The following is a 27667-nucleotide window of genomic DNA, read 5'->3' on the forward strand; positions in this document are numbered from 1 at the left end:
ATGTGTGAGAGAGCGCGCGCTCGGTAATTGTGTCCATGCGCGAGACTACAGAGGAGGGAGGAGAGACCGAGAACGGGAGAAGGGCCGCCATTATTGGGAAGCTGAAAAAACACATTAACACACACATTCACACACGCACCGTCACTGAATTTCGCCTTTATGCTGCGAGAACTCATTTTTTCCGCCGGAGACCTGCGTTGTTCCTCACAGACCGCGTGTTGACGGCTGATAGGTGTGATAAACATGGACAACTCAAGATGTTTTGGACACAACAAAGGAAATTATAAGTGCTCAAAAACAACGTGGTGAACCCAAGGGAAGACACAACGATACAAAGCTGTTTTTCCCTCTCTCTCCTTCAACGCCCCCTCCTTTCCAACAAGAAACAGTGTTCTGATATTCCAGGGTGTTTTTTCCTCGATGCTTTTTTGTGTCTTTTGTGCGGCATTTGGGAAGAGAAACACAAATCAGATTGTTGAAAACTTTCAGAATACAATCAGTCATTGACCGAAGAGATTGTGTCGCGATCGGACAGCCACAGAAGGGAAACGCCGATGTTTATGGGACTACTGCTGGACTATTATTATTGTTATTCCTCATCTTGATGAATTTCTGAGCCGGTTACTGCTGCTGCAGATAAAGGAGTGAAAGAAGCGAGAGGGAGGCATGCTGTGGTATGCACCAGTCCTTTTCTTTTCCTTCTTCTAGATTGTCTATCTTGTAAGCAAACTGGCTTTGTAGCTATAAAACTATTTTATCGGGCTATTTTAATTCGTATTGGGAAAACTAGAGGGATGTATGTAGATTTGTTAACTATAACTGTGATAGATCAAGAGTTTGTTACGTCTTTGCCTTTAAACATGTTCTCATATCATACCTATCCTTACAGCTGTCAGGCAGGCAGTGGGCTATGTGACAAATTTCAGGTCAAAGATGTTTTACATTTACAATTTCATTTCCACTTTGGGTTATGATAAAGCCAGTAACATTATCGTTGCTGGGATTTTTGTAAATCCAGATAGAAATGGATTAAATAATGTTTGAATGACGTTTGATTTTCAAGTCTGTGTTAAAATTCGCAATAATATTCTGATTTTATGATATTAGAGTTTGGTCGTATATTATCTAATTTACAATTAGCATGAATATCTAGATTAAGCCAAAATTCAGAGTTTTGGGTCATACAACACCCATTCAAAATATACAACATAAATTTATAAATTATTTAATTCCTCACATGTCCACAAAAAGGGCATTTCAGACGCAGTCAGTCAAGCTATTAAATAACATTTTTACAGTTAACACATTCATATTTATATTTAGCACAAATAGATTTTAAGTTTTGTTATTGTTAAGAAAGTAGAATGAATGAGTTACCAACCAGAATAATAAATCGAATGTCCATTTGGAATGTGTTTATTAAAGAATGCATATAATTATAAAACATATTTCAGAGTAGTAAAACATGCACATTTTGTGACACAACAGTATAGTTATTCTTTTAGTTGTTGTGGTTTTTTGTTTTTTTGTGTGCAAGTGCTGGTTCTAAATTACTTTTTGTGAAATTTATGGTTTGTTTAGGAAGATTTTAGTTTCTATTTGTTTTTAAAAACAGCTGGTAGTGAGTGACCTATACCAGAACATGCTGGGCAACTGGTACTTCAGTATGACTTGGGTAGCTAATGTGCTGAAGTTTTCACAATAGTGTGAATATATTCATTTATGCCTCATCATGACTGAAGTTACAGCAAATTGAGTAAGCTATAACTCCGTCAGACCCCTGGGGTTTAAATGCTTGGTCAAAGGAACTAGCAAATTACATATTGTCAGGCAGTATCCATTGCTTTAAGGTTATTATAAAGAACTAGTCGTTGTATTGGCTGAAATAGTGCTGCTATCATTTAATTGCATTACAGATACTTCTTTTAATAAGTTGCGTTGTAGTTATTGGCAAATGCAGATGTTGTTATTACTATTTATTAATAAATCGGCTACTAACTGACCTGGCTAATATACTGAACTGTCAGTACTCATGATTAACTTATTTTAAGATTACTCTTTATCTAACTTGAGTAAATTCCCTGACTAGACTTTATCTGGCACAGTCCAGGTTATTTGAAATATTCAAGATTGGTGTTTTTGTGTTTGATGATGGTGTATATTTTGTTCTACTGCTCAACTGTCCATTTTGTAACAGATTGGTCTTTGGCTCCTAGCTGAAACCCTTTAGTAATGTGTTGCCTTCTTGCTTTAAAGGCATTATTTTTAAGCCCCCTTGACAATGGAATATCAGTTGAATCGGACTGTTATTTCTTCAGGGAAGACATGATGTAGCTCTTAAACTGCACAAGAATATCAGCGAGTGCCTAAGTCAGACAGTGAGGAATTTGTTGACTGATTGAGTAAAAATGAGTCGGTGTTCCTTAGATAAAGTCATGCAGATGAAAGTTCATCAAATCAGGAATGAACGATAAGGGTTGGAATGTCTGTTCAGTCAAACTCTGGGGCCATTTCCCATGGGAGTATTAGGAGAGAGGCTCATTTCACTTATTATTCTGCACTTTTACGAGGCGTTTAAAGAAAGAGTTCACTCTAAAATGAAAATTCTGTCGTTATTTACTCACACTCGTGTCATTCCAAAACTATATGGCTAACTTTCTTCTTTGGAACACAAGAATATATTTAGTGCACTCGGGCAGTTTGCTACTGATTTGGCAAATTAGTGGATCATTTGTTTGTGCCTCACTGATAGGTTTTAGGTTGGACATTCATTCTTTTTTTCCAAAAAAAAAAAAAATGCGTTTCCGAATGAATCACATTGTAAAAAATTTTTTTCACAAAAAAGCCACATCATAAAAGTTACGTTTTATATATACATATATAAATATATTTTTAAATGTTCATACAATGAAAGCCCAGCCAGCGGTCTATAAAATATAGTGTCTTTTTTGTGTTTTACAGAAGTCAGTCAGTCATACAGGTTTAGAACGACATAAAAGTGAGTGAATGACAGAATATTTATTTCTGGGTGAAATATCCCTTTAAGGGCCAGACTTACTAAACGGCAAGTAGGCATAAGAGCGTAGTTCTAAAAAAAGCGCAAATGGGAGTGTAAAGTTCTGTGTGTGATCTACTGAAAGCGCGCAAATGAAAGAAAACGGACACAGCTAGATAATTTCAGTAATGACAAAGCCAATCTACCAAGAGCTCCTGAGTTGAACTCGCAAAGATTGTGGAAGCTTTCCTCCGTAAAATCTTTACCACAACAATTCTTCTCCACAGCAATAAAAAATTCTCTGAGGAGGGGTTTATGTAAATATTGGGGCTGGTGATGTCAGCAACCCTGGAGGAAAGTCTGTAGTCCCTACCAGCTGTTTGCTGTAGTCCTTAGAAATTGATTTCTTTAAAAGCAAATATCTCCCTTTGCTTTAAACTTTGAACGTTGTAACTTTGCAGATGTTGTTTATGCTCAAACAGTAACATTACACTAGCCTGAGAAGCCAGACCCACATCAAGATGTTTGGTCTGGAAACTCACCATAGACAGGGCTCAATCTGAGGAGTGGGATAAAAGTTCAAAGTGTTTATTGTCATATGTACAGACAGAAAGCATGTTTCCCTGTGCAATGAAATTCTTACTTTGCCGTCCATGGTAAATGTCACACAAGTAAGTAAAATAAAATATATAAAAAAACGGTTGTCTTTCAAACTCCCTTTGCACGCGATAGGATAGCACTACCACCGGCTAGAGCAACGAAGGTGAAATAGAGCTTGGTGATAGATTAAAAATTCGCCGTATCCGGTCGGCAAAACCCCGAACACATCTTCCCTTTTTAAGAATGACTTCAGTGCCGTTCTTTTCTCAGAGAAAAGCTTAACTCCAAGTCTTCCAGAGTCGTGGTCAAAGCTGATACGAAAGGCCGCCACCGTTCACCAGTTTCTGTGTTTACTAGAAGCACGCAAACGCAACTCGGCCGTCGTCATTATGGCCCTGCCCGCCGACTCTATACACGATGTGATTGGTCCGTCCAGAGTGAGGGGAATACAGCTCAGAAGGGTATTGAGAGTTCCTAGACGATACTTGCGGGCAGATTAAATTGGCTGCCGCTAGGGTGTGTCTAGATTTCTTGGCTAACATTACACACTAGCTAAAGTTAGAAAAGTGAAATCGTGGTTTACCCCTTTAAGTGTGCTTTTTTGTGCTTATTAATGGCGGTACATTTAACTACAGTAACTTGACAAGCATGAACAGTAGTAAGTCATTTAAATACTCTCCTCCCATAACTTTTGCATCTGAAAGGAAAACCCCTAGAAATGCATATGAAATAAGGTCAGTCACAAAAATAGCCCTGTCCACGCCTTTTCGTCGCAATTTCATCGCTTTTCATCGCAATTAATGGCAAAAGATGTTTTGTGCTGGTGCAAGCTGTTAGTAAATCTGGTCAGATAAAAGACATGAATAGTAGGTAAATGGGACATTTTTACCTGCTTGCCTCGCCCAGAAACAGTGGTAACGCAAATGCCTAATAAAGCTCATCATACCTGTTATACTGCCTCCCTGTTACAATGTCTGAACTTTAGAGACTTTAAATTGTTCAAGTGAAGCATGTGTTCCTTCCTATGATCTTTCATTTCTGAACGCAGACCCTGCGACCCCTCCGAGCCCCTTGGCTGAAATGTGAAGAATGCAGGAGGATTCAATGTAATCAAACTCTTTTGGCTTCGAGCACAACTGCCATGTTTCTCCTCAGTAGCATGTGCTCTGAGTGAAGGTTAATAGCTAAGGTTGTGGATGGTTTCATAAGTGAATGTTTTTACAGGGGTAGCTCTCCCAAAAATGACTCATCTCTCATCTTTTATTCACCTTGCTGTTCCAAACCTGTATGATACATGTTTTCATTGTATAGAAAAGAGGAGCTAGATTCTGCTGCTTTTGAGCACCGCACAAGAATGTTTGAAACAACATGAGGGTGTGTAAATGATTGCATTTGAGTTTTCATTATAACTGATTTGTTGTCATGTCTTGTCTCGGTAACTTTGAACAGGTAGACAGAACTCGGGGAGACACTGGGATTGCAATCTGTTGTAGGAGCGGCTTTGCTTTCCCAGAATTCAAAAACATTTCGAGCAGGCCGATAGAAACGCTAGATAAACGTCATGGGCTTATGAGAGTTTAATCTCTCATTCCTCAGCCCTGTTCACGTTATCTCTCATATATATTTCAGCTAACGTGATTCTGTCACCATGCCGTCCAGATCTGAGACCAGAAACCTAATGTATTATTTTGTCCATTATAAGTGTGATATTTAGACATTTGTAGTTGACAATGACATTAGTATTAATAGGGACATTTGCTGGACAAGCACACCTCTAAATGCTTTCCACCTTTGCTAATATAAGTGTGATTTGCACAAACAGAAGCATCTGCGATCCATCTAAGCTAGGGATGCACCGAAATGAAATTCTTGGCCGAAGCCGAAACCGAATAATAATGAAATGCTTGGCCGAAGACCGAAGGCCGAATACCGAACGCGGTGTTTCGCATTTTTTCCATTTATTTGGCAATTTTTTTTTTACCATTACAATAATTAAATAGTAAAAATTTGCTTTTTACTATTTTGTGTTGCTTTTCAGAGAAATAAATCAAATAACAAAAATACAATTTCAAAATATTTATTTAACACTGGATTTTTTTTTAACATTCCAGCAGATATTATACAAACTAAGCACAACATAACTTAAAATAAATAATTAGTAAAATAAAAAATATATTTTTATTTGGCCATCTTAGAAGCCCCCCTTCTTGAATAGCCTATGTTAGGCCTATAACTGACTGCTGAAAGAATGTAACTCTGTATGTCTACAACAACTAATGTGCATTGAATAGTGCAAAAAATGTGGATGAACCCACAACAAATAAATAACTGTCTTAGACATAAGCCTACTTAGCCTACTTCTTCAGGAAAAGTGGCAGGTTCTTCTTTATGAAAAGTAGCTTCTCTGCTTTCTCACATGAAAGTCGGTTCCTCTTCTCATCGATGACATGAGCACTAAATTTCAGCACTAAACAGTGCTTCCACACTGCTGACATGTTTGCTGCATAAAGCACGCAGCTCTCACTCTACGTGGGTTACTTTTTGATCGCGTCATTAAAAACGTCATTGTTCGGCCAAAATTATTCGGCCTTTTTACTTATTCGGCCGAATGCCGAAAGTGCTTTTTTTGGCTATTTTCGGCCGAATAATTTCGGTTGCCGAATATTCGGTGCATCCCTAATCTAAGCCCTTTCGCTATGTCTTCAGCACTAGCCACTGTTCACCTGCCAAGTCTCTGGCCCATAAGACACGTCCACTTGCCAAACGTTGCAGAAAGGGTGATTGGTAATTTAATCCTTCTCATTTATTTTTCCAGTTCCATTTTCTCCTTGTATTCAGCATCACAACTGAATGATTAGTTGTACTTGCTAAGGCAAGCATCACTATCAGTATTGCTCATACTTGGGGTTGGGATTTAAGCAAACCTCTAGCCTTAGCAACCACCCTAAAACAGTGTTGGGTGTATAGTGTTGCTACAAATATCGATTTGTCTGTAGTTGCATCATTATTTGAATGATGCAGGTTTTTTTTTCCCAGTTAATTCTTCTCAAAAATATTTTTTTTACATTTATGAACAACATAAATGTAGAAAGGTACTTTTGCCCTGTAGCTTATTTTGTAACAAGCTGCTTTAAATGTTAAACTTTTAGCTTATCTTAGCTAATTTTCTAACTAGTGTTGTCATAGGTACTGACATTAGTACCAAGTCGGTACGAAAATGTAAAAAATGTGATGAAGGCAGCATTTTCCTTTAGCATTTTGAGCACTTCAAGCTGTCTAGTTGTAACCATCTTTTGGCTCTATATCATGCTTGAAGAAAAAATTGGTCTCTATTTGCTCATCACGTTCTCGTGAACCTGATCTTGTGTCTCCTCTTCTCGTAATAAGTGTCTCGTCAATACGTGCTTTGAATTGCGGGTTTTTTTTTGGGGGGGGGGGGGGGGGGTGTTGCTGCATTTAATTATTTCTCTTTCTCTTCGTTTTAAATATTTATCTCAGTTTATTTCTGCTCTATTTGACTGTGTGTCTACGCGCTGATATGAACAAATAACCAATCATATGCACTAAAGTTAAGGGGTGTTTAGCCTCGTTTTAAAGCCTTGCCGGTTTCATTCGCTGAGCGCACGAGCGCCTTTCAGACACGTGATTACTGGACTAAGTAGTCTTACTGAACTGTCTTACCGTCTTACTTCATCAAACACAACATATATAAAAACAGTCAGTTATGTCTAAAGTGAAAGTAAAATCGAAAGTATATATATAATATTTTCTTTAGGCGAAAACTGAGAATAACATTTTGGTAATTAAATTGAGGTCATTGGGTAATTTAAATTCAGTATGATTTTCAGGGTGTTGTGATAAACCAGTTGTAAAGTTCTCTCATGGTGAAGTGCATCCACATGGTGGACAATACCAGTCTTGTTTTAGAGACTAATTTATCTTATCAATTTTGTGTACTGTGTAGACACTGACACGGTCAAGTCGTCCAATGATCCAAAACTATTTTGACCGAAACAGAAAATTAAATTTCATTAGCTTTTTTGGCCAAATATTCTTGCTTGCATTTTACTACATGAGAGCCTTCACTGACAAAAAAATCCCCATGAAATTTACAGTAAATGGCAGCTGAGGTTGCCAGAACATTACCATAAAAGCAGCAACATTTTAGATTTTACAGATTTAATTTAAATTTACAGTAAATAACCGCATTGCATTAACTAAAACAATGTTACATTTCCATCCTATTGAACTAGGCCTACTAATATCTGTTATGTACCTTTGATATATACTGATATATACTAACTACCAACCACAGAGTCACAAGATGAATCAAAGCTCATCACAAGCAGCTTTTAGGAGGACAATACAAATACATAGAAGTTGCACATTCACAGAATTGTGTCATTTACACAAACACTAAACGGCATCATGTTGTTAAAAACTAAGAAAGTTATTTCAACATAAATGTGTGAATTCTGGGAAGGCAAATTTTCATTTTATTTTTTACTGTAAATTACACAAAGACTTTTTCTTTTTCACTCCCAAAAACTGTAAATTTAATAGTATCAGGTTAGATCTATTACAGCTATTCACCGAATGTAGCCTAGTATGGAATCTTTCTGTTAACCAGTTTAACTGTTTTACTTTTACTGTTACAATCACAATAATTTTGTTTTGCATGGTCAAGTGCTACTTTGTAATGTAAAGACATAGTCATAATATCATGGATGTCCTTGCATTAATTATGCCCTTAGATTGTTTATCGTAACTGGTATTCGGTTCAGTCGTCTTACAGAGGAATCTGAGCTTTGTTTAGGCTGCAGAGTCTATGTGTTTGTATGGATAAAATACAAAATGTGGTCATTAAAAGCAATGACTAGCTATGGCACTGTGACACAGTCTTAGTTTCCACAGTATTATGTTACTCTGTGACTTAAAAGTCATATTAACGCAGACGGTCATTGTTTTAAGGTGATTTGCTGGGCTCGGCAAGAATGAAACCCTGGTTTAGCATGCCTTCCCTAGATTACGCCACTTCTGCTCTGAATTGCTGCCTTGTTTTAGGCTGGATTACAAGGAAAGGAAACTGCCATTTTCTAACGAGTATCTGAATTTCCATGAGGAAATCTGCTCCTAACACTCCCATTATTTTTTTCAACATGAGGCATAGGATAGTGGGCAACAACTAGGGGGTCTCTTCAGGCCAGGGTAATAAATACTGTGCTAAATTTGGTCACTTACCCAGACAACCCCAGTGGAGTATAGATGTACTGGAATTGATAAGAAAATTACTCGCATTATAAGCTCCATTTGCGAAATTAACACTTTCTCATGGGGTTTGAGAGGGGGTGGGGAACCTCGTTTCTACAATGGGCATCTATCTATTGTCAGAGAGTTTTGAATCACCCGCTATAGCACTTTGCAACAATAGCCTGGCACATTGTTTTAAAGAATGGTGTCCATGGTGATGAATTTCCTGGATGTGGTTTTGGCATGCTCTTTGAAGGGCTGAACACTAAGGATATTTTCTACTGGCCCAGTTGGGCCAGTGGGTCAAATGTTGACTTGCCAGGCCAAACATTTTACCGACCCCACCACAGAAAATAGCCAATAAATAAACAAACTAATATACATTTAGTTGTTTTTCACCCATGTGACCTTGTATTATAATAAATAGTTAGTAGATAGTACCACAACAAATAACTAGTTGAAACATTACAGATAAGTAATCAGTCAAATGAAAACAAATAGTCATATTATAAGCAATAGCACTGGTAAATTACAAAGAACAAAGAGTCACTTGAAATATACAGTGCTTTAACTTTTTCAGGTCTGACAGTAATATTCAGGTACATAATTTGAATTAAGTAATCAAATGTAAAATAACACTGCACAGTCTTCACTTTATAAATTGAATATATACCTTAATCATAATGGAAGTTAAAAAGTCAAAAGCAGTGAGATTGTCACTTGTTTGATTATTATTACAGTCAGAGGCAGGTTTATTAGGCTGCTGTCACTTTAAGAGCAAATGCAGAGATCCAATATACTGACACATGCGTTTTCTTCTTCAAGTGTTTACATAACAGACTGTTCACAGGATGCTCATCAAGATGGGAATTTTGACATAATTTCATTTGAGTGTAAGAAGACGTTAAAAAAAACAACTAAATTTGGTACTTACCAGAAAACGAATTGAGTTCTCTTTTGCATCTTCATGCACTTGAATGGTTTAAAATTGTTTTGAAATTGATTCAGTTGATTTGAAATAGGGATGCACAAATCCAATACTCCGTATCTGTATCGGCTCCGATGCTGACATTATTTGCTGGATCATGTATAATAATCTTTTTGAATTGTTATTGTTTTGCCGCAGTGGCCCACAAAAGGCACAAAAAACATTACAAAGCATCATTGCTTCATGCAACATATTAAGTGTTCTGATATTTTAGATTCCATAAATATCATTCCATGTTTTATTGTGCGGTACTGATGAATATTTTAAAGTTCTCGTGAAAGCTTCCCTCTGCTGTGGCTGTCAATCATTCTCCATTCAGCTTTCAACATGTGTCTCATTCGGTTACGACACGATGAAACTCCCTCAAAGATCAATGTTCCTGTTATGCTTATTCTGTAGATAATAGTCTATGGTTTTGCATAACTTGACTTTATCTTGCTGAAATTTATTGCAGTAAATCATGTTACTTTCTACCGGGTGTCTGTTAGATCACAACACTGGACTAGAAATTGTATTGTTCTTCACACACTGTAACTGAAATGTTAAACTGTTAAAAGAAACGACTCAAAATATTGCAGTGATAGATTTCCTTTGTGTTTCGAACTTTTCAATCCAGACGGAGCGCTAGCTGGGGCTTCAAGCGCATCATCCTGCGCACAGGGATATGCATACTCGCTTTGCCGCTCTGTATTGGAGCGTTTTGTATTATAACAATACTTTTGTTATAATTAATACTTTTGGTTGTATTATAACAATACTTTTGAGCAATGAAAGATTATTTATAGCCTTTCTTGTGCTGCCCTTCCTATCTATAATATGTTGCTGCCTCATTAAAAAGCTGTGCTATACATTTAAAATAAATTTAATTTCTTAGTATATAGGCCCTATTTCTATAAATATATTTAATTGTTTTTCATGAATGTATTTCACAACAATGTGTAACATTTTACCAAATTTAGAGCTACACCTTTATTGGTTTCTTTATTTATATTTTCAAACTAAATGTTTAGATTTCATACAATTATTGTGTATAGAAATTCTACATGTATTTTTTAAACAACTGCATTAGTATCGGGTTGGGATCAGTATCGGCCGATACTTTTTAATATCGGATCAGTTCTGAAAAAATGGTATTGGTGCATCCCTAATTTAAAACCAAGTGCAAATGATAAATTTGCATGGTGATGCAGCAATAGTCAATTCCGTAAACTGTCCCGAGTGTCTTTCGTGCTGAACCCGGGCTGTCATGCAGTCATTATTGTCGAGCCCTGCTTTGGTATCTGCAATTCTGCTTCAGTTTCCTCACGTAGGCATCAAGAGTGTGCTGCAAATGTACAGAAGCTCTTAGGAAATTGTCTAGTAGCATTATACATTCATAAAGGAGCCTCCCAACCCTTTCCCCTGTGACTGTTCCCAGAAACTGCATTGGCTCGAGCAGATCAGCATTGTACATTCTGTCAATAATCGGTCTCTCTGCGGTCTCCAGCCACTCCTGTGGCCTTGAGTGCAGCTCTGTGACTCAGCAACTTACCTACAGATGAGAGCATCTGGGAAACGAGAGAGATGAACAGAAACCGAGCAAAGATGGCCCACAGGAAGAACTTTCTGTAACATTCAGGAATTTCACCTCCCACAGACATGGCGGACTCCCGCCAAACTGAAGCTATTTCTCCTTGCGTCGTCTGTGTTTTCTGAGCTTTGGGTATTTGAGCGTTTGGTAGTTTTTCTTCACACCAAAACAGAGAAATACGTGTGGATTGCCGCCACGGCCTCCTCCCACTCGCCTCAGTTTTTGCTTTATGACATGTTTTGGTGTCTCCAGTGTTAGCTGTGGGTATTATTGGGAAGAAAACAGCTCGGCATGTGATTTCCAAAAGAAGGCTTCTCCTTCGGTCTCCCTTCTTTGTTTGATAATTTTCAGCCTCCTTTTCCTCTGGAGTCGCCCTTGCAGTTTTTGTCGCTACATTGAGATTGTTGGGATTCCCCTCTTTCTTTCAGCAGCTCTTCGTTTCCTACAGGATGTCCACCAGAGATGCCCCTGGTAGGGGGTAAGTGAAAAAAACAAGGAGAGAGGGCTTGTAGACTGCCGTATGGAAGGGCTTAGCTGGATGTCAGGCCTCTCTGTGGGGGATGAACATTATTACATACCACCATTCCTTCAGCTACAATTTGCTGCCGGTCAACGGATCATCAAATTAAAAAAATGTGTGCTTCATTTGGCAATAGTTGGCCAATAGTCATGGGTCAACAATGTGATGCTAATGTTTGTCAAATCTATTAATTTATAAAAAAATATATACAGATGTATTTAATGTGGGACTTCAAGACACCTATAATGAGCATGTCTTAGTTAATGTTATATTTCATAAAATCAATGCCAGTGTGATACAACTGATACATTTAATATAAAGGTGTCCGTAAAAGAATTTAAGTCTTGAAGAAAACCTTGAGTTCTTTAGCTTAATCTTTTATAAATCATTAAAAACAAACTTTACCTGCAAAATCAGAGTAGTTTAATGTGATCAACAAAGTCATATGATCCAAAAACATGCAGAAAAATTCAGCGAAAAAAAAAAAAAAGAGTAAAAATAGTACTTACCATGAACATATATTTAAAATATACACAAAGTTCTAAATGTTAAAAAGTCTGTGGTCAGTTTGATTATTAATGTTATATTAATTATATTATAATTCCATATTATTTATTTGATTGTTTTGGAAAAATATACTTTTTTTCAGCATGGATGCATTAAATTGATCAAAAGGGACAGTGAATACATTTATAATGTTAAAAAAGATTTCTATTTATTAAAATTATTAGTTTTTTTTAAACTTCAAAGAATACTCAAATGCATCAAGTTTTCCCACAAAAATATTAAGCAGCACAACTGTTGTCAACATTTATATAATAATAATAATAATAATAATAATAATAATAATAATAATAATAATTATACCTGCAAACTAGTTGCTTTTTGGTGAAATTCGCTGTTTTGAATCAAATTATGTCATTTATGTGAATAGTGTAGATCCATATTATTGTTATTATTGTTATTATTATTATTACTATTATTATTATTATTATTATTATTATTATTATTATTATTATTATAAATGTTCTTGAGCATTACATTAGCATATAAGAATGATTTCTGAAGAATCATGTGACTCTGAAGACTTCATGTAATGTATTGCTGTAAGTAATGATGCTGAAAATTCAGCTTTGACATCACAGGAATAAATTACATTATACAGTATATCAAAATAAAAAAGTTAATTTAAATTATAATAATCTCACAATTTTAAAGTATTTACTTTATCGTTGATCAAATAAATGCCGCCTTGGTGAGAAAAAGAGATGCCGTTCAAAAAATAAATAATAGTGTATACCTTGGGAAATACATAATAATTTTGAACATAATTTAGGTGAGTTAGGAAGTTTCTTGAGAATGATGTTTTTTTTCAAAACTATTGAAACCAACATTAATACAGAGAGTACATTTATAAGAACTTCTAAGAAAACTAGATTTTTAAAGGATTTTTCCTCTAGTACTTCATCGATCCTCATGAATGTGTGCAAGTAGTGCTCCAAAGAGCACAGCAGGTGCTCGCAAGCAAACCTTGCCTGATTATGACTTCATCGGATAAAAAGAAATTACACTGCATTTACCGTTTGGAAACTCTTTTATAGCTTCAATTGTGACTTGCATTTCCAACTGCTAGGCTGAAATGGAGGGAGAAAGTATAATTTGATATAGCAGGTTTAATCACTGGAAGATGAACAGTCATGAGAGAAGGGGGTTTGAAAATGCCCAAATGTGTGAACGAGTGAAGGCATGATGCTATCATGAGTTCTTGTACTGGCCCTCTAATCTTACTCCCCTCTTCCCATCTCTTTACGTCTGTGCTTAAACTTCGGCAGGCACCCAAGGTGCCGGAAGGCCAGCACCTTGTCAGAAGCTGTTAGATGAGGCTGTCTGCTCGTAGAAACTTCGTTACCACTGCAGTGGCCTTTAACACTGCCCAGTGCTTACCGAGCGAATTCAGTCACCACAAAGGTGGAGTAAAGCAATTGGCCGTCTTGAAATGACCTCGGAGGCAGACAGTGTTTGAATGGAATTAGGGCTTGAAAGAAAAATGGAAGACAACTGTTTCACATGCCTCTGAGCAGCTTGGCGAATTTATTTCATGTGAGGCCAAAAGATTCAAGTCAATCATGTGGATTGGCCGCACTGACAACAGCAAGCTGCTTGGTTTGAAAGTGACATCTATGTCACTCTCAAACATAGCTGTGCTTTGTACTGTGCTTCATACATCTATTGTTATTCTATTGACAACTAGACAGTTTATCTTTTTTGCCTGTGATATTTCACTCAAATGTTTGCTTATGTGATGTACCTTTACTAAAGTTGTAATACAAAACAACATGTCAAATTCAAGTAGTCAGGATAGGGTGAGCGATATTTGACCAAAATCTTATATCACCATATAAGTAATTTTATTTCATGATTATAACACTTTACATCACGGCGTAGTTTTTTTATTTTTTATTATCAAAATCTAATACCAATAAAATTTCACAATTCTTATCACCCCTTTCAATATCTTTAAAAAAAAATTAAACTTGCCTAAAACAACTGTCAAGCTTGCTGAAGGCAAACTGATAAAGAAAGAGCAAAGAAAACAAACTACAATAGAAAAAAGACAAATGAAATAGACCTAACTGAAATTCTTCAAGCACTAGAAATACTACATAAAATGAATAATCAATTGTATTAAAAAAAAACGGCATAATCTTATCTGTGTAAATATAAATGTATTCTTATTAAAGTTCCAAAAATGAAGGGAGAGAGTATATGATTCAGATTCTTTTGTTGTTTGATTAGCATTATGACAGCTTGTAAATTTGGATATTTCGATATATTGCACACCCCAAAAATAACATTTCTCTTTTATTATGTACTTCCCCTCATGTCAACAGTCATTCCAAATCTTAAAATGCTTCTTTTTAAAAAAATGTAACTTAAATCTTTTTGAGCTTTGAAGAGTTAATATCAATGAGTTATGATTTATTGTAACACTTGTCAAATGGCATGATGCCAGTGTGGGAAAGAGTTATACTAACGCATCGGACATTCCTGTTTGAGGCATGTCTTGCTGCATAATGACACGTATCTCCTTACATCATGCGATAACAGAACCATCTGGGACCATTTTTTTATCTGGCCAGCTCTTTCCTTATCTGGCGACAGTGCCGGCCGCTCGCTCGTGAGTAAGTGCTGCATTGCTTAAAGGTGCTGGGCCTGGTGTTATCGAGCGCCCCTGCAACGGCTTGTCATCTTGGTCACACTTAGCTAATGATGCCCGTGCTATCGCCGGCAAGCGGGAAAGGAGCTATAAAACAAGCAGCGTCATGGCTGGGAAGATGGATGAGATTCATATGAGACAGCGAGTCAAGTGCTTCTCAGGCAGGCGGTAAAGGGCCTTCGCTTTATTTTAGCACTTCCATATGGTTTCTCAAAAGAGGAAATGGATTTGTGTTGATTTAGTTCTACTTCCAGTTGCTAAATGGTTATCTGTGCAATCTGGCTGGTAATGGAACCCTCCAGAGCTGTCGTATTTTTACACCAGCGTAGTTTTTGGAAATGGTAAATGCAAAAGGTTGATTTGTTGCCTCCTTGGGGATCCGTCCCTGATATTTTGATCTCTTGCTCCATGTATAGCATTTAAAAAACGATTGTAGGCGGCCTTGTGTCAAGCAGATGGCTTGTCAGAAACCAAGGCGACGCACAGGAACGTCACGACCTTTGCTTCAGGGACTACTAGAGCACAAAGAACAATTACTTCAAATGTCAGGAGCACTCTCAACCTCACTCCCACTGTAATAATAGTTATTAACTTTAAGACACGTGACGGGAGAGTTATTGCACCTTTTGTAGATCTATATGTAACTTGAATCAATTTTTAGAGCCTTGTTTTATGTTGGCTTGTAGGGATTGATCTTTATCTAAAGAATCAGCTGTGAAGCAAAATTAAAAACTGTTCAGTAGGGAAATGAGTGTCTATAAACCAAATAATTGCCCTAAGATAAGAACCTGTTTTTTTTAAATCCAATAATGGGGTCAATAACATACTGATCTTGTTTATTTATTTGAAATATGTATACATGCACGTTGATTTGAATACAAATTTGATTTGATTATTGCAATTTAAAGTTTCTTTTTGGAAGGGCAAAATGTCAGTATGAGACAACTGTCCTGATAGAATAAAAAGACCTTCAGTTTACTTACTTTCTTCAGTTAAGTAAATTAATTTAGTAATAATACAATGATTCACTGTAGAATAATCTTCAATGTGGTACAACATAACTTGACAACAAAACAAGGAACAAAGGTAAAATAGGAAATTATATTATAAAGACGGCCCCTGTAGTCACCTCCCTGACTAAGTGATATCTAAAGTTTAGATAGATCACATAATTTGATATTTTTATGGCAATGTAAGATTTGTTCAGGTTATAAAATATCACGCGGTTTAACTCCTTAAGCGCAGTGGCCTTTATCATTCATTAATGGAAAAAGTTTGGAACCACCAGGACTCATCCTAGAGCTGGCCACCTGGCCAATCTGAGCGATTGGGGGACAAGGGCCTTAGTCAGGGAGGTGACCAAGAACCTGATGGTCTGAGAGGAAAACCTATGGAGAAGCTATTTCTATGGAGAGAAGAGAACCTTCCAGAAGATCAACCATTTCTGTAGCACTCCTCTAATTATGCCTGTATGATAGAGAGGCCGGATGGCACATGAAAGCCTGCCTGGAGTTTGCCAAAAGACACCTGACTCCCAGACCATGAGAAATTTATTTATTTGGTCTGATCAAACAAAGATTGAACTCTTTGCCCTAAATGGCAAGCATCATTTTTGGAGGAAACCAACACCGCTCATCACCTGGACAATACCATCCCTACAGTGAAGCATGGTGGTGGCAGCATCATGCTGTGGGGATGTTTTTCAGTGACTAAGGCACACAGCTAAGATAAAAAATGAGTGGCTAAAGGACAACTCTGTGAATGTCTCTGAGTGGCGCTGCCAGAGCCCAGACTTGAATCCATTTGAACATCTCTGGAGAGATCTGAAAATGGCTATGCACCAATGCTCCCCATCCAACCTGATGGAGCTTGGGAGGTCCTGCAAAGAAGAATGGGATAAACTGCCCAAGAATAGGTGTGCCAATCTTGAAGCGTTATACTTTAAAAAGACTTGAGGCTGTAATTGGTGCCAAATATACTTAAACAAAGTATTGAGCAAAGGCTGTAAATACTTCTGGTCATGTGATTCTTCTACCCCCTACCCCCTTACCCTTTCAGTTTTTAATACATTTGTATTTCTAGTATTTTTGAAAGATTTCAATTACACTTGTCATCATGTATTGTTTGTTTGTAGATTTGAGGAAAATAAATAATGAATTTAGCAACATGTGCGTACAAAATGTGTAAAATGCTATGAATTCTTTCTGGATGCACTGTATGCTGTTGTCAAGAGGTGCTATCTAAGAATGAAAAATTATAGTTTGTGGTTTTGATGGAAGACCATGCTGAATTTCAGGGGAATGCAGGTACCTTGTCAGGTTAAAGAAACATTAGCAGAGGAATGCTGTTGGTCCGGTACTGCCCGGCTCTTGTTGTTTTTCTACGCTGCACGTTTGATACCAGAACTGAAATATGAGGGCACTGCAGAAGAGGGACGCCGGCTTTGTCTGTTGACATAACCCATCCAGATTGGATGAGTCACGAAGTGAACACTGAGACGTGTTTTCAACATGCATTTCTCCTCATTACGTTTGTGACTAGCCTCCATGTAAGCCAAATAAACAAGGATGTTTCAGAGAGAGAGCAAAAACACACTGTAATCTCACATTTCCTGCGGTGTCCCATGGAGCAGGCTTTGTGCAAATCTACCCAAGCAATTCTAAGACCCGTCTCTCTATCTCTCCATAGGGTCAGGGGGTGAGAAGACCCCTGATCTTGTCTTCAGTGAGTAAAGGGTCCTTGGGAGAAATGAGTCTGTGTTGGGTTTAGTGTAGTCCAGGAGGAAATAGAGCCTGGTGTTGTGTTTTTGTTTGTTGTTTTATAAATAAATAAAAAAGACAGACGCAGGATCTTTGTGGTTTTGCTTTGGGATCCTGTCTGGACCCTGGGGGGGGGAGTGGGGCTTTTGTTTGTTAACCATTCCCTACGGTGTGGGCAAAGCTTAGAAAAATGCACCTTTGGCTTTGCTGCGATGCCTTGACCTTTGGAATGTCGACTGTAGCCGCTGTGCCAGTTCTCTCTGGAAATCACCACCCTCTGATGTCATCGCTCTGTTCCTCTGCCTTTGCAGCTGCTTTACACCCCACTTTGTCAATAATTAGTGGTGTTTGCTAAGGCAAGCATCACTATTTCTATTGCCCATATGTTTTTATAACACTGTGTTAAACATTCAGAGTGTAATCGTCTGTGTCAAATTTTAATCTTCATGAAAATGTGGTTATAACGTATGAAATGGAGTGAAAATTAAATGTCATTAATTCTTATAATCGTTCTTCTCACATTTATTTTTTTACGGTTCTAACTTCAGTTCACGATCTAACTTGAGTTCACGACTTCACCATCTGTATTGCCAATTCCCTTTGTCTCCAGAATCTGCGTACGCACAGCTCAAAGTTTGCTTAAAGGTGCGCGCATTCTCCTGTCAACTTTGTTTGTTACAGATCACAACCTTTTCGTGGGAACTGGCGTGCATGCGTTTTCAGCCCCGTTTTGTGCGTACGCATAAATAAAGTACGCTTTAAAAATGAGACCCCTGGTGCGGTGACACATTGCTGCCACATAGGGCCTATATATTTTTTTCCCACTCAAGTGTGTCGTAATAATGAGATGTTGTGTTTTAGCAACATCTTTTCTCATAACGAGATCTTATGTTGTTAAAATGACATACATTTTTTCCTAATAGGGACAGTGTGTAACTTTAACCTAGTAATGACGGAGCCCGTTGCAGCCACACATAATATCATACCTATATATAGGCCTACTGTAATTAAGACATATAGCCTATTCAAGAAATGCATTAAAACAGAAAGAAGCACTGCAGCCTTATTCAAAGGCGGAGGAAACGAGACCAGTCAATCAAGACGCACATCAATCCATTCCAGACGTTCTTGGTTTGCTTCTTATTTTATATACAGACAATTAGTTGATGAAACATCGATCAAAATTAAAATACAATGTATAAAAAGCTATATAAATTTGTAATAAAGACTTTCTAGAAAATAAAACTCGGAATGGTCAAAATCATGTGTGACCCCAAGTCTTAGACATATTGCGAATCTTATATCTTACTCATGCTGCTCAATTTTCATAATCAACGTATAAATTAAAATACTAATATTACAGGCTAATGTTTAGGTCTAAACGTAGCCTATTTAGTTTCGTAGGAAACAACAGCGGAAACAACTTCCAATACTCTGTCATTTTTAGCCATACAGATAAGTTTGAGACATAATTATAAACTATAAACTGTCTACTTTTATTTATCTAGACTCAGGGAATGAATTATTTTGCATGCACTCTCTCCAAACGCTGTCTTTATTTAAAAAAAAAAAAAAGATTATTAAACGGCAACTTTTTCATTTCAAAAGCATTTCTAAATTCAGTTCATATTTCCAACAAATGAAATTTCTAGTCAAAATAACGAATCGGTAAAAACATTTGCAATTTCAAACATATGCGTCAACCTGGCGTGCGTAAAAGTCGATCATTCTTTATAGATGATGGTTTGTTTGGAGAGAAGACAAGACAGAGTTCTTTTTTTAAACTTATAAAAGACAAGGAATAACAGGAATACTTGATTTTAAACACAGAAATGCCACATTATCATGAAGACCTTGAAGCAGATCTAAGGGAGAAATACACACACACCTCATATACGTGCCGCTTAAGTAACTAAAGGGACTTTCCTTGCCATTAATGCTTGGATTTATTGGGTCTCCTTCCAATAAAAATAATGGCTATAGTGCGGAGGATGGGATATACAAACCTACCAAGTTACCATCATTTTGGAATGACCTATCGAAGAAAATAATACATTTTAGTTGCGTAACTGCGGCTAATGGAAATGCTGTCATTTCGCAATAATTTGTGATCGACATTTTTTTTTTTTTTTTAAAGTTTTGCGCAAACCTGTAATGGAAATGCGCCTATTGACGCTTAGTGACTGTGGTAAAAAATGTATTTGTCATTGAATCATTCAGTGAAGAGAAGGCTTATTCATCCTAATGAAACAAGTGATTTGTGAGTCATTGAAACATTCATTCAAACCAATGTTTTTTTAAGAACTGCATTTTGCAAGAACCTCTAGTGAAATACATGTTTTGTTGTCTGTTCAAAAAAATCATGATCTCTATTTGAAAAAAAAGTGATTCACCATTTACCCAGAATCGCGTGCCTCTACTCGAACATTTATCAAACTCTAGATATTGTTTTATTGAGGAAAATTGTATTGTGATAATTATCGTTAACCTTTTAACTCCCAGCCCTACTATTGCCCAACACTACCAGCTAGCAGTTTGTTAGAATAGCAACATGCTAGCAATCACTTAACATTGTAGCATTATGGCAGTGAGCTGCGTGTGTAAAATGGAACACCACACACATTTTCTTTAGAAAATGTCAAAATCTAGTTTCTCTTATTGGCGAATATATCCAAAGGCCTGGTTTCTAGTCGTTTTTTGTTTGAAATGACATGTCCGGATCTGTTTGTCAATGAGTGACTCTGCCTCGGGAAGAATTTGACATTGACTGTGGAAAAAAGAGAGGTGATCTCATGTATGCAGCGAGACAGAAATCCTGCATTCAGAGAGGATTGTGGAGACAGTTTTGACGGGCTTTATGGGTACTTGACTACCTGCAGGGTGGAACAAGGAAACCAAACAAACCAACGAACATAAGCGGGATCAAAAAAGGAAGAGGTGCGAGCGCAAGCGATTACAAACAGCAGATCTCACACTCAACAGTCTGGTGCTTTCCTGGAGGGAAACACGAGAATAATGGTGTTCAGTTTAATCTCCTCATTTTTTTTTTCCTTCTCTCTCGAGTTTGATTAGAAGAGGTAGCCTAAAGTCAGCACAGAGAGGCAGCCTGCGATTGGCTGTGTTAAAGCCGGGCACTGGCTGACTCGTCTAATCTCGCACAGATCTGGACTGATGGGCTTCAGGAGAATCGGTTTGGTAAATTACTGTTGCAGGGTAGGACAAATCCCCTCTTATCTGATGTTCTCTCTCTCTCTCCTTCTGTTTGGTTCTCGTCAGCACTGTGCTTTGCAGATGTGCTGCGTTTTGAACAGGTTGACTAAAGGCCCAGTGGAGTGTGCAAGTCTATGATGGTCTCGCTTGGTGCTGCGAGCTGTGTCTTCATTGGAATAGGGCGAGGTTGATGAACTGTGCTCAGTGTCCGTCCAATGATCTGACAAATTGGCATAAGCCCTGATGCATGAATGCAAATTATTACAGATCCTGTTTGCTTTCTCTTCTCCCCTCCCTTCTTCAATCTATTCCCACTCATCCATCATCTTAAAAACCTTGTTCACTCAGTATCTGGTGTCTTGTGATTTGTTGAATGGAGTCAATGAATTGAAGCAAAAATGTTTTGTCCTATCTCAAGTCCCCTTTATTTATATTTGATTCAGTCATGTTTTTCAATTCTGAATTAAAAATAGATGTAAAGTAGGGATGCCACAATACTCAATATAATATTGAACTGTTCGGTACGGCATTCACGGTTCAATATGCGCTTGTGAATTGCGTTTTTTCCTGTTTGGCAAAAAAAAAAAGCATGATGCATGAAAAAAAATGCATTTAATGGATTACTCACTCCCAGCATTGTTTTGCATTTTATTTCGACATTGTTTGCTAAGACGATACAGAATTATACAGAACATACAAGACTGGTGAAACTGCTTTTCCATTGGGTCAAACTTTTCTCTTTCTTTATTAACTGTTCCATTCTGTGCCGATCCAAGCCGGCCGATACAGTGTGAAGCAGTGATGTGCAGGTCAATGTATAAACACCTGCAACCAACCGGCCGACGGTTTCAGCTTATGTATGTATGTATTCAAGTATAGTATAATAAAGTATATCAGTCTGGCGATTAAACAAAAAAATGTACTAGCCAATCGCAATTCTGTTGCCATGGTTTTGGTAGAGGGTTGTTCATTCAAGAACATTGTGCTTGTTTACTGCAACAATGGAGCCGCAAACTTTACATAGTTTTAAAAATCCAGGAACTTGGCGCTAAATCATAAATAATGCAATAAATGAGTAAAATAAAAAAAATGTAATAAAATACATAATAATGTACATTAATAAAAATAATTAAAAGAAATCGAATTATTCCGATTAAAATTATTTTTTTTCACGCAGGGCTGTATACCGTAAATTATGAAAATGTTTGTTTTTCTTTAAACAACAAACACATGTTGTATATAAAAAATTTCACCACGTGACATTTTATGATAAAATAATTTAAAATTTTTCCTTCTCTCTATCATGTGAACTCTTGTATGTCACTGACCTGAGGATGATTTTACAATTTAACTAGCACTGTGGCACCCCATCAGATATCTTAATATGATCAGTATAATATGGAAAACCAAGAGAATACGGAGTGTAGGAAGCCTTTTTCAAATTTTTGTGGATAAACTGGACAGACCGGTTCACAGGAAGCAGCTACTCCTGGTTTCAGCAGGGCTGGGTGATGTCAACAGGTATCGTCCAACTGTGAAAACCCTATGGGTTTTGCGTTTGGGGGGGGTCTCTGCATGCCTCGCCTTGCCCCGCCTCAGAGCGAGGAATCTCTCCTAGCGCTGCAAACAGACTCCAAACCGATGACAAAATGCTGTCAGTGAACTTGAGCGGAGGCATACAAACACCATGATTATGCGTCTGGGTTAAACTGCGACAACTGACGTAAGAGACGCCCCACGCTTTCCTTCCTCTTCTGTCGCAAGGTGCACCTTTTACTGCCTCCCATTTAATTGGTCTAATTACAGGCCTATTCTGCCTGGGGTCTTTTGAATTCACCTGTTGTTTTGTGTAAATACCACCTCAGTTCAGCATTACCATTAGCGCTTGTGACGTCTTTTGATATGTTAACTTCATTCAATACTGAATGCACATGGCTGTGCGCCTTACATTCTCCCGGACCCTATGTTTTCTGCAATGTAGAAAACGCAGATGTATTTGCTATATAATGCTGAGTCACTTAACCAGCATTTAAAAATGTACTTAAATCATCATATCACAGTGTTTACCACAGGATTTTGTGAGACTATGGGGTGGAGGGTTGACCTCGGTTTCTCTATAGGGGAGAAAATATTGTATATTTTAAAGTGAAATGCATCAATTTGGTTCACTTTGAGAATTCAAAATGAAGAGCTCCAACCCATATTGGGTGTTAAAAGTTTAGCTCACCCAAAAATGAACATTTTTTTTATTTTTATGAATTACTCACCTTTTTAATTAATTACTTGTTTCTCGTGGGGTCATAAGGTATTTTCATCATTGACAGGTGCTAGTCTGTGATTTTATTGCCGTCCAAATCCAGAATGTCTGTTTTTCTCCCGCCACCCACGTAAAAACCCAATGGCCAAATAACCTACTGTTTTTAGACAAACACCAAGGTCACCATCTTCCTATTTTTAAACAGATTTAAATAACTAAATAATAATTAGGATTAGGGGTATGCCAAAAAATCGATTGACAGAAGAATCTAGATTCTCATTTGCAACGATTCAATAAATTATTTAAATAAATTAAAATTCGATTTAATAAATTAATAAAATCAGCTGGCTGTTCGCCTCCATTTTGTAACTAGCCTATACGCAATGTAGAGTCCTGCAATGGCATAAAAGTGGCTAAAACGGGTGGACATTTATAATTGGGACATTTATAAAATTCACGGGAGGAGATGCGGGCGAATAATTAACTCTCTGCGGGCGGGTAGAAGCGCGGATGAAAAATATGTGCAATATTTCTGTGGCGAGGTGGACGAGCGAGAGAGAGAGAGAGACCGGGGCGTGATTGTGAATGAGCGTCATCTGCGAGCCACACCGGTCTCGAGTCCTCTGAGGGAGCTCGAGGCAAAAAGGACGAGAGATCACCAGACCTGGATTTGACGTTGAGTTGTGTTTATGGTTTATTATGTGTGTGCGCGTGGCAGTTGTCCGTGAGGGGCTCCCCACGTTACTTTTGTTTTGTTTGGTTAAAGTCTTTTAAATGTTTGCTGATTCCCACCTCCTTCTTCCCCCCGCGAACATACTCTGTATTATAATTTCTGTCCAAATTACCATTACACATACATACAACAACGATATGCCATTTGAGCCATCATGTCACCACCACTGCGACATTGCAACTTTTGTTGATGCCTCTCGTAGCCCAGACGGAGCGAGCGTTGCAGGAGTAGCAATGGATGAAGTAAAAGTAAAGTTGGTGAGTGGAGTATATGAAATTGTTGACAACAAGTCTTTAAAGGCAGAGCCTCTTTCATTAGCCCATTCATGAGGCTGTTGATGTTGAGTGAGGTGCAAGATAAAAAATAAAGCATTTTAATTTGAATGATTTTAGCGTGTGTGATTTATCGCGGGCACGGGTCGGGTAACGGGCCAAATATTAACGGATCTGGGTGGGTTCGGATTTAATTTTGATATTTTCAAAATCGAATCGTTTTGAATCGAGAATCGAATCGTGGACTCAATAATCGGAATCGAATTGAATCGTGAGATGGTAAAAGATTCCCACCCCTAATTAAGATATTATTAGGGGCTTTTATTAGGGGATATTATTAGGGGATATTATTGGGGCGGCAGTGGCTCAGTGGTTCATGTAGATTGTCTACAAACCGAAAGGTTGGTGGTTCGATCCCCGGTTCCACCTGACCAAGTGTCCATGAGCAAGACACCTAACCCCAGCATGCTCCCGATGAGCTGGATGGCGCCTTGCATGGCTGACATCGCCGTCGGTGTATGAATGGGTGAATGTGAGGCAAAAATGTAAAGCGCTTTGGATAAAAGCAGAGGCATTTAACGAGAGGCATTTATTTCCCTCTTAATAATTTAAATATGCATTAATTCTAATTATACCAAGCATATGACATTTTATTTACAGCATACAATCATGTTATTGACCACGTAAACAGCGCTATCCCAGGTGTGCGGGATCACAAAACCCGCTTCTCCACCGTGAGTAAATCGCCATCTGAATGCATGAGTCTTATCACTGAGGTGGCATGCAGATTTATTTTTACAAATGTACACGTTAGAGACAATTACCGTCTGAGGAGGGCCCTAGGTACACAAAATAAGATTTTTTTTTAAAGTGCAATTTAAGAGATTTTGGTTCCTACATTAACAGCAACTACTACTTTGTTGGGCAGCAGGATACATCTCATTTTACATGAAATCATGCTTATCGCGATTTGGCTTATTGTGATTATGCAATCGCAAAGTTGCGATTTATCTTTTATGCACAGTTTGTCAGTGTAGGACGGCTCTGTGATCAGTAGTAAATGCTGTTCCATCTGAAAGCACTGCAAGTTTGAGTTGCTTATAACGTGCATTTGAAAAAGCAATATGCGTCAAACATCTTTCCAAACATGAGAAGCATTTAGTCATGTTTAATCAATCAAAGAGTTTCAATCTGTTTATTCAGCTCACTGATAGAAGGATGTTCATAGCGATTTCCACATGGATTGCCATTAATGACGCGTATCTTCTGCGGCATATGCTTGGAGTACCCTGCGCGAGAGCGCCCTCTGGCTTGTGGAGCAGCTTTTACTACTGATCACAGCCGTGCTGCACTGAGAAGCTGTTTATGCAATAATCGTAGCCTCTGCCAAATCTTGTGTCGTTTTATTGTCATTTATCGTGCAGCCCTACTACTTTGTCACTTAAAAAGTTAATTAAGTTGATCAGTGAACATTTAAAAGAAGCTCAACTGCAGCTTTTACCACAACTGATGTGTGCGTTGATGAATTTTTTTATGTGAATCTATTTAACATATAAACGATTAAGTCACTTCAGACCATTTCGACTAAACCACTCAGTTCATATGAATTAATTTTATGATCACTTGATGAACTTTTTGAAGTATAAAAGTGGTAGTTGCATAGATGTCACAGATGGGATGGTGAATGACAGAATCAACTAACCCTTTAACTTGAAGAAATTGACATGAAATATATTAGTGTTATACAGCAGAATGTGCTTCTCAAAATAATTTCTCCAGTGGAAATATTACCGCTCCACTCACATGCTCTGGAACACATGGAATTTGGTAAGCCATAACATGGAATTTGGGTACAATCTAAGATAAATGCATTTTATGAATTCAATTGATTAGATGGAATTAGATTAAATTAGACGGTAAAATGGAATTAAAATGGTAAACATGGAATTTGGGCAAAAAAACTAAGAAGATTTCATAGGTCCCTACTAGACTCCCAGCCAAGCGGCTTGATTCCTTGTTCTCTTTCTTTTTTAACACAGCATATCATAGCATACAAGAGAACCTCCGGCATACAATACGGCTCACATCTCCGCCTCAGAGGCACAAGCGTTCAGCCAAGTTGCAGCGTCCATTCCAGCTGGTTGTGTTGCTGCCTCCTGCGTGTGTCAAGCTAATCTTTGGGCAACAAAGGATACGGAGAGGAGGAATTTGTGTCGTGCGCGTTAAGGGAAGAAAAGATGACGGGAGTGAAATCTTTTTAGCGTGTTGACAGATAAGGCTCTTCCTTTCTGTGTAGTGGCGTTTAAGCCACGGTAAGCTGATTAATTAGTCATAATCTACGGGCCCCAGACTGAGGCATAGCTAATGAAGTTAAGCGCCCAAATCACATCCCACTATTTCGCTGCATGGAATTGGATGATGATGGAAGCGATAGATGGACAGTCTTGAGAGTGTCTGCCCGATGGAGATGATGTATAGAATGAAGGAAGTATGTTGGTGCAGAAAAATGCAGAAAATTATGAGTTTTTCAAGGTTTATGTTTCACAGAGGAGTGTAAGATGTCTGGGATTTCTCCTTATTTTGGGATGCATTGGCGGTACACTAGTTTTCGCGAATCGGGCTGTATGGCAGTGGCAGTGCAGAGGGCCATGTTTTCCCAGACACTTTACCAGGGCTTTGCAGTGAAATGGTTTTGCATGCATATTAACAATTTGTGTGTGTGAAGACCCTTTTTTAACCCTTGATATGCACTTTATTGGTTACTGGCATTTGGAAAATCAGCTAATATCATCTGCTAAGAGTGTTACAGCAGGATGACTGGGATTGCAATGTCTGGTAGTGTTTGTTCTAGGCTGCATACTGGCATGGTGGCCTTCTGATTAGCACAATTTTTAGTTGTGTGCAAGAAAATAGATCTACAGAAAATTAGGTGAAGGATAAATATATACATATATATATATATATATATATATATATATATATATATATATATATATATATATATATATATATATATATATATATATATATATATATATATATATATATATATATATATATATAAAATTATCAGCTCAAATGAGGCATCTTAAAATAAAGATTACAATTAATTTGTAAATTAAATAATTTGTACATTTTATTCTGAAAGCACTTTAATGGGTATTTTAATCTTTTTTATTTATCTTAATTTCTGAATTAACTAACTTACTTAAAAGCACTGTTTACTACATTAATAATAATAATAATAATAATAATAAATTATATACTTACAAAATAAGATTTTTAATATTTATGAA

The 27667-nt window shown here is 37.5% G+C and overlaps 1 protein-coding gene across 1 annotated transcript in view; it reads left to right on the forward strand.

Annotated features, from left to right (window-relative positions):
• The first annotated feature begins 23 nt into the window (after window positions 1-23).
• The window catches only part of arhgap35a (Rho GTPase activating protein 35a), a 95092-nt gene continuing 67448 nt past the window's right edge, over window positions 24-27667 (forward strand). Inside the window, exon 1 of the mRNA XM_067450969.1 lies at window positions 24-674. The gene's annotated coding sequence lies outside the window, so the exon portion shown is untranslated. The remainder of the gene's footprint in view (window positions 675-27667) is intronic.

This window comes from Pseudorasbora parva, chromosome 8 (assembly GCF_024679245.1).
Source record: "Pseudorasbora parva isolate DD20220531a chromosome 8, ASM2467924v1, whole genome shotgun sequence".
Lineage (NCBI taxonomy): Eukaryota > Metazoa > Chordata > Actinopteri > Cypriniformes > Gobionidae > Pseudorasbora > Pseudorasbora parva.